Source organism: Arachis ipaensis, chromosome B6 (genome assembly GCF_059453495.1).
Source record: "Arachis ipaensis isolate K30076 ecotype BB chromosome B6, ASM5945349v1, whole genome shotgun sequence".
Classification (NCBI taxonomy): domain Eukaryota; kingdom Viridiplantae; phylum Streptophyta; class Magnoliopsida; order Fabales; family Fabaceae; genus Arachis; species Arachis ipaensis.
The window spans coordinates 83358565-83367601 of record NC_142441.1 but is presented as its reverse complement, the minus strand read 5'-3'; the positions used below and the strand labels follow the sequence as shown (position 1 = coordinate 83367601).

The window sequence follows — 9037 nt, the reverse complement described above, 5'->3', positions numbered from 1 at the left end:
GGTTGAATAAGGGCACTACATTCCTTGTTCATCACTATAGTCTGGCCTCCTTTGAGTGAGCTTTTCCTGGGAAGAAGTTCCTTCATATACTTGATGAATGCAGGCATTTGTTGAATTGCCTTGATAAATGGTATGTTTACATGTAGAGATGCAAACAAGTCTAGGAACCTTGAGTATATTCTCTTTCCCACAGCACCATTGAGCAGTTGAGGGAAGGGAGCATAGAGCTTCAGCAACTCTTGTAGTGAGATTTCTCGTTCTTGGTGATCTCTATCCTCCTCCTTTGTTGAGTTGTCTTCAAGTTGTTTGCGAAATTTGCCTTGCTTGTCTTCAGTCTCTTGATCACTCGTAGTGACCATTTTGCAATCTTCCCATCTTACTTTCTTTGCTTCTCCCTTGGGGTTTTTCTCCGTGTCACTTGGGAAGCTATCGATAGGTTTGGGAATTTTCTCAGCTAAATATCCCACCTGGAATTCCAGCTTCCTAATGGTCTCTCCCTGGTTCTTAATATTGGCTCGCACTTCCTCTTTGAACACCTTATTTTCTTGAATCTCTTGGCATATTCCTTCAAGTAAGGCTTCAATCTTAGAGAGCTTATCATCAATTGATGGGTGATTCGGAGCAGATGTGCTATTTTGGTTTTGATAAGCATATGAAGAAGTGTTATTGTGGGGGTGTTGAGACGTCCTCTGTGTGAATTGCTGGTGAGCTGCATTGTTGTTGGAGTTGTAACGTCTCTGGTCTTGGTTTTGATCTTGCTCACTTCCCCACCCAAAGTTTGGGTGGTTTCTCCATCCAGGGTTGTAGGTCTTGGAGTATGGATCATAGTTTTTCCTTGGTGAAGTCCCAATGTAGTTGGCTTGCTCCTGACTCACCTCTACTTCTTCATTCACTCCTTCTTGGATTGTTGATGAAGTGGAGATTGCTGCTACTTGGTTTATCTCCATCTTCTTGGTGAGGTCAGCCAGCTGCTGGGTAATGAGCTTGTTTTGGGCCAACAGAGCATCTACATTGTTTAGCTCTATTACTCCTCTTGTGTTCCCTCTTTCGGAAGCATAGAAGTAGTCGTTCTCTGCTACTGTTTCAATAACATCTATGGCTTCCTCAATGGTCTTCTTCTTGTTCAAAGATCCTCCAGATGAATGGTCTAAGGCCTTCTTTGACTCATAAGAGAGCCCTTCATAGAAAATGTGCAGCTGCACCCATTCGTTGAACATGTCAGGTGGACACCTCCTTGTTAAGTCCTTGAACCTCTCCCATGCTTCATATAAAGTCTCACCATCTTGTTGCCTGAAAGTTTGGACCTCAGCTCTCAGCCTATTGATTCGTTGAGGAGGGTAAAATCTTGCTAAGAATTTGTTCACCACGTCTTCCCAAGTTGTCAAGCTTTCCCTTGGGAAAGATTCTAGCCATTTGGCTGCCTTGTCCCTGAGTGAGAATGGAAATAAGAGCAGTCTATAGGCGTCAGGATGAACAACATTAGACTTCACTGTGTCACATATTCTCAGGAAGGTGGTTAAATGTTGATTGGGGTCTTCTTGAACACTTCCTCCAAACGAACAGTTGTTCTGAACAAGGGTGATGAGCTGTGGTTTAAGTTCAAAGTTGTTGGCATGGATTGTTGGCTTTTGGATGCTACTTCCACAATTTCTTGGGTTTGGATTGATGTAAGAGCCCAAAATCTTCTATCCTCCCCAGCATGATTTGCTCTACCTCCTCCCCCATGGTTGTGATCTTTTTCTTCATGATGGTTTTCCATGTTGTCTTCCATGTTTGTTTCAAAGAATTCCTCTTCTTCCTTAGCACCAACCACTTTCTTTCCTCTTGCCTCCCTCCTTAATCTAAGGAAGGTCCTCTCAGGTTCAGAATCGAAGGAAGTTGAAGCCCCGCTTCTTCTCCCTGTCATACAACCATCAAGTGCAAGCAAGAAAAGATAGGTGCAGAAAGTATTTGTGTCAGAATTACTGTTACTTGTGGGTGATGCAATATATCAAACAGTTAGTGGATTAGCAAACAGAATTGAAAATAACAAAGAAGAACAAAAGAGTAGACGGGGAAGGGAAGAAGTTTAACTAAAACAAAAAGTAAATCACTAACATAGAAAATGAAATTCACAAAATAAAAATGCTCAATCTAGTGATCTTCCAATTTAATCATTGTTGATGCACAATCAATCCCGGCAACGGCGCCATAAACTTGATGCACGAAAAACTTGTCTCACAACAAATCTCCCTTCGGCAAGTGTACCGAATTTGTCGTCAAGTAAAAACTCACAATAGAGTGAGGTCGAATCCCACAGGGATTGATTGATCAAGCAACTTTAATTAGAAGAATGTTCTAGTTGAGCGAATCCAGAATTTTGGTTGAGAGTTGCAGAAAATAAAATGGCGGGAATGTAAATAACAGAAAAGTAAATGCTAGGATTAAAGGATTGGAAGTAAATGACTGAAAATAAATTGCAGAATTGTAAATGGGAATGAGAGATTTGCTCAAAAAAGTAAATGGCAGAAATTAAAGAGAATGGGTAAAATCAGAGATGGGGAGTTCATTGGGCTTAGGAGATGTTGCAATTCTCCGGATCAAGTTCATTTTCATCTCTTCCTCAATCAATGCACTCATTGATCTCCTTGGCAATCTTAAGTGATTGAATTACAATTTCTTGCAATTCAATCTCTCAAATCTTGATCAATAGCCAATTCCTTGGTCAATTTCTCATGAGAAGAGATGAAGTATGGTCACTGATTATACCACATGCATTTCCCAAATCAAGTATTGAGAAGGTTATAGTCACATACCCATCCAAACCCAATTTGGTCCAGCATGAGAAAGCATTTCTAGCTTGATCTCTTCATTCCTCTTTCAAGGTTCAAAAGAGATCCATGTTTGAATAGCTTCTCTTCCAAGATAACTACTCAATTGGATGAAGTTCGAAAGCTTTCAAGTAAAATCAAGAGAAAAGATAGAAGAAGAATAATGAAAATTAGTATTGATCCATCAAATTACAACAGAGCTCCCTAACCCAATGAAAGGGGTTTAGTTGTTCATAGCTATAGAAAATGAAAACAAAGATGGAGAATACATCATAAAACTAGAAAATGCAGAGAAAGTAAAATACAGAGAGTAGTTCTCCTCTTCCAGCCTCCTCAAACTCCCTTTTACAATTCAAAGCTACTCCTATATATACTACTCTTCTCAGCTTCTAGTTTGCTCTTCGAGTCTTGGGCCTTTGGATCTTGAGTTTGAAGCAGTTCTTTTCATCATTTGGGCTTGGCTTTACTTGCAGAGAGAAAGTGTTAAGTGGGCAGACACTTTAGCTCAGGGCGTAAGGGGTGTTAATCATTTAGTGAAAGTATAAGTTCGGGAACGTTAGTGACACTTAACATTTTCACTAACGTTCCAATGTACCCCCTTGCCTCACGTTAGATCCCACGTTAACTAGGTTAACGTGGCCTTGCCAACCTTCGAGAACGTTAGTGACACTCAACATTATCACTAACGTTCTAGTGTGCCCCTTTTTGCTTCACGTTAAAGCCCACGTTAACTAGGTTAACGTGGCTTCTAACGTGGCCTTGCCAACCTTCGAGAACGTTAGTGACACTCAACATTGTCACTAACGTTCCAATGTGCCCCTAGATCTCACGTTAAAGTCCACGTTAACTAGGTTAACGTGGCTTCTAACGTGGCCATTCTTAGCCATCCCAACGTTAGTGACAATGTTGAGTGTCACTAACGTTGGCTCATCATTCATTCCTCATCGTTAGCTTCCACGTTAACTAAGTTAACGTGGAAGTTAACGTGGCTCCTTGGGGGGTTGTGTGGTTGCTTCCAACGTTAGTGACAATGTTGAGTGTCACTAACGTTGTCGACAACTCTCACTTCTTACGTTATCTCCCACGTTAACCAAGTTAACGTGGGAGTTAACGTGGTGTGTTGCATCCTTAGGCCAACGTTAGTGACAATGTTGAATGTCACTAACGTTGGCTTCTCTTCCCCCTTTAATGTTAGAGGTCACGTTAGTGACAATGTTAAGTGTCACTAACGTTGGCTCAACTTCCCTTTTCCACGTTAGAGTTCACGTTAACTTAGTTAACGTGACTCTTAACGTGGGCAATGATGGCTTTGAGAGTGTCATTGGCAATCACTTTTCTCATTAATCTTGCAAGTTTCCTCCCTTTCCTTGCTTCCTTTGGTCCTGAAATCAAGCAATAGAGTGCATCAAAGTTCTAGTCCAAGTCATGGGCAATGCAACATACAATTTGTCACTAAACTTATGCAAAATCCTCATAAAATAATGTGAAATGCACAATGTATGCTTGAATCAAGGTGTAAGTGAATATCTACCCAAAACTAGCTTATTTCCTAAGGAAATACATGAAACTAACCTAAAAATAGTAAAGAAAAGGTCAGTAAAACTGGCCAAGATGCCCTGGCATCAGACTTGCTGTAAATTCACGTTTCTTGGCCCTCAAGTCAAGTTAAGCATGATTCCTAAGGAAAAACATCAAGAAAACACATGTTTTGCATGGTTTTCCTTGAAAACCAAATTAAAGAGGGAGGGAGACATCCATCTCACCTTATTTCCAGCCTTGATATGTTATATTATGTAGAGGAAGAAGAGAGGATCATTTTGGTGAAATCAGAATTTTGATTTGAGTTTTAGTTCAGAAGAAATCAAGCTTTGAAGATTAAGTGTTCATGAAAGTTTCTCTCTTTTCTCTCTTGTTATTTTCGGCCAAAATGAAGAAATGAGACAGCCTTGGAGTGTCTTGGGGGTGTAGGGTGAGTTTCGATTGGTTGGCTTGAAGGTGGATTAAAATAATATTAAAATATCTCAGGTGTATAACTACTAAAACTAGGTGTGTCGGAACACACGTAAAAATATCTCTAAATATTCTTTTCTGAGCTACTAGCGTAAATGACACTGGTAACATATTTAATATGAGAATAAAACATGTATAATGAGGCCTTAGCATTGCTAAAGTCATCAGAGAGTGCTGGTGCTAAGCTACACTAGTAAACTGTGAACCCGGTTAAACCGATTTCCTGTTTTTAACTAAAACAGACCAGGTAACCTTATAATATCATTCAAGAAGCTTCTAATACTTATATAATGATAATATTATCCTATTATCTCTCTTCTCTCATGAATCGATTCCATTTCGTCAAACTGAGACTATTTACGAAAATCAGAATCAAAACTCTTTACCGATACGGTTCAAAAACTGGGTTTTTCGTGACTACATTATCGAGCGTGCCTCAGAAAGGGATCTATCTTAAAGATGACATAATGACAATGAAGATTGAGATACTTGATGATATATCAGAGGTTGTCCCTTTACTGATCTTCCGGAGGATTCCGTGCCTTCGGAAAAGATCTCGCATGCTCGAAAATTAGGGTTGTTACAGGGGAAATATTTAGGTTTCAGTTCGGAAAATGTAAGGTTGGCGTTCACCTTGCCAATGATGCAAGAAAACGCATGCCCCTACACTAGAAGGGTCAACTTTGATAAAAAGTTGGACCAACTCCTCATGGACATATGTGTGGAAGGAGCTCAATGGAAAGTTGACTCAAGAGGCAAGCCGGTTCAATTGAGAAGACCGAACCTTAAGCCTGTAGCTAGAGGATGGTTGGAGTTCATCCAACGCTTTATCATTCCTACTAGCAACCAATCCGAAGTAACTGTGGATCGGGCCATCATGATCCATAGTATCATGATTGGGGAGGAAGTGGAAGTTCATGAGATTATACCTCAAGAACTCTACAAGGTGGCTGACAAGTCCTCCACTTTGGCAAGGTTAGCCTTTTCTCACCTCAATTGTCACCTCTGCGATTCAGTTGGAATTGACATAGAGGGAGACATCCTCATTGATGAGGACAAGCCTATCACTAAGAAAAGGATGGAGCAAACAAGAGAGCCCACTCATGGACCTCAACAAGAGCATGAGGAAATTCCTCATCATGAAATCCCTGAGATGCCTCAAGGGATGCACTTTCGTCCACAAAACTATTGGGAGCAAATCAACACCTCCATAGGGGAATTAAGTTCCAACATGGGACAACTAAGGATGGAGCACCAAGAGCACTCCATCATTCTCCATGAGATCAGAGCAGATCACAGAGCTATGAGGGAGGAGCAACAAAGGCAAGAAAGAGACATAGAGGAGCTCAAGAACACCATTGGTTCTTCAAGAGGAAGAAGACACCACCCTCACTAAGGTGGACCCGTTCCTTAATCTCCTTGTCTAATTAATTTTTCTGTTTTCGTTCTCTATGCTTTATTTTTATTTATGTTTGTGTCTTATTACACGATTATTAGTGTCTAGTGTCTATGCCTTAAAGCTATGAATGTCCTATGAATCCATCACCTTTCTTAAATGAAAAATTTTCTAAAAACAAAAGAACAAGAAGTACATGATTTCGAATTCATCCTTAAGCTTAGTTTAATTATTTTGATGTGGTGGCAACACTTTTTGTTTTCTGAATGAATGCTTGAACAGTGGATATTTTTTGAATTTGTTGTTTACGAATGTTAAATTTGTTGGCTCTTGAAAGAATGACGAGAAGGAGAAATGTTATTGATAATCTAAAAAATCATAAAATTGATTCTTGAAGCAAGAAAAAGCAGTGAATACAAAAGCTTGTGGAAAAAAAAAGGGCGAAAAAAAAAGAGAGAAAGAAAAAAAAAGCAAGCAGAAAAAGCCAATAGCTCTTTAAACCAAAAGGCAAGAGAAAAAAGCCAATAACCCTTTAAATCAAAAGGCAAGGGTAAAAAGGATCCAAGGCTTTGAGCATCAGTGGATAGGAGGGCCCAAAGGAATAAAATCCTGGCCTAAGCGGCTAAACCAAGCTGTCCCTAACCATGTGCTTGTGGCGTGAAGGTGTCAAGTGAAAAGCTTGAGACTGAGTGAGTGAGTGGTTAAAGTCGAGGTCCAAAGCAAAAAAAGAGTGTGCTTAAGAACTGTTCACATCCTGGGCCGAGCTATCCGACCCGAGATATTCAGTGACAAAGCGACCGACCTCTTCAGGTCAAGCTATCCGACCTCTTCTCAAAGAGGTCGGCCAAATCGACAGGAAAGCCCAATAAAGGGCCCAAATACAGGAACACGACCCAAATCCACAGGCCGTCCAAGCCTATAGAGATAAGGGCGGTTCCCTTGAAGATAAGCTGACCTCAGCTCAAAGATAAAGATAAGATAAGATAACTAACTTATCTTATCTAGAAAGGTCACTCTACAACCACTATAAATACAGTGGATCACCCAGGTATAACTCATACTCTGATTCTATTAAAAACCTGCTTAATAGCCGTGCTAAATTAAGCATCGGAGTCTCTTGTAGGTACCCCCCACCTTCCGGTGACCAAGGATTAGAAGTGTAACCAGTCCAACAAGTCGGACACAACAGCCCCGGCCGCCACCAGCCAGCCGGACACGTCATCTCCGACCAGTACAGAAGATCTCATCCGAGATCGGTCTACAGTTTTAGGTAACCCTCAGAACACTTGCGCCGTTGCCGGGGAAACTGGAAGTCATCCCATCCCCATGGCGGACGACCATGACAACGACCACGATTCAGATCTAGAGGACAGAACGCCGCACAAAAACGCAGTCGCTACACCAAAAGATACTCCAGAATCTAACGGAGACAAAAACTCATCAAATCCAGGAGTAATAGAAGAACTTCAAAATCGTTTAAAGCAACTTGAAAAAGAAAGCCAGCATCAATGAGAAGTTGGCAAGTATCTACAAAGAGAGGTAAGGCGACGTCGAGAGCTAGAAGATAAAATCCTACAACTCGAAGCCGATCTCAAAGCAAAGGCAACCCGGACCACCCCTGAGGACAATTCACGCAAAGATCAAGATCCATTCACTAGGGACATCATGAAAACTAAAATTCCTAAGGACTTCAAACTCCCGGATATGACTGTATGATGGCACTACAGAACCAACCATCACCTCAACAACTTCAGAAGCAGAATGTACCTCACCGACGCCTCGGACGCTGTTCGCTGCAAAGCTTTTCCAACGACCCTCACGAAGATAGCAATTAGATGGTTAGACAACTTACCTCCTAAGTCCATCTCAAGCTTTAACGACCTAGCCAAAAAATTCCTGGCCAGATTCTCCATCCAAAGAGACAAGGCCAAGCACGACCCCAGTCTACTAGGAATCAGGCAAGAAGATCGGGAAAGTCTTCGCAACTACATGGAGAGATTCAAGAAAATATGCCTAGACATACAAGGCTTGCCAAGAGAGGCCGCCATCATGGGCCTCATCAATGGCCTACGAGAGGGACCTTTCAGCCAATCTATATCGAAGAAATATCCCACATCTCTAGATGAGGTGCAGGAGCGAGCAGAAAAATATATCAACATGGAAGAAAACTCTCGGTTGGGAGAAACCTCAAAATCCGGATTCTCCTACTGAGACAAAGATAAAGAATCCAAAAAGAAGGAAGATCGACAAGGGGAGAAAATTAAAAAATATCATAATTACACTCCTCTTAGGGTATCCTTGGTAGATGTTGATAAACCCATACTTTATGATATATTTTGTGCTCAAATTGAGTGATTTATTCAATCCTTCACCCACTTATTCATATTAATTGCATGGTTTTACTTTCCCTTCCTTATTATGTGATGTATGTAAAAAACATGTTTCCTATGATTTAAGAGTAATTATTTTAATTTCCCTTTATTACCATTCGATGCCGTGATTCGTGTGTTGAGTAATTTCAGATCTTCTAAGGCAGGAATGACTTAAAGGATGGAAAGAAAACATACAAAATTGGAAGGAAAGCATAAAACAGAGTTTTTGAAAAATCAGGCAGCGACGCGATCGCATGGACGACGCGACCGTATGCCAGCGCAAATTAACAGCGACGCGACCGCGTGCTTGACGCGATCTCGCGCCTTAAGCGAAATGCATATGACGTGGACACATGACTGACGTGACCGCGCGACAAGGAAAACTCCAATTGACGCGACCGCATGACCCACGCGGCCGCGTGACAGAGGCTACGCACCAGAAATTACAG

General features: G+C 41.2%; 1 non-coding gene across 1 annotated transcript; it reads left to right on the top strand.

Moving 5' to 3' along the window:
- Window positions 1–1215: 1215 nt before the first annotated feature.
- On the top strand, window positions 1216–1319 carry LOC148561558 (small nucleolar RNA R71). Its single transcript, XR_015886415.1, has one exon. It is a non-coding gene; the product is annotated as a small nucleolar RNA R71 (small nucleolar RNA).
- The last annotated feature ends 7718 nt before the right edge of the window (window positions 1320–9037 follow it).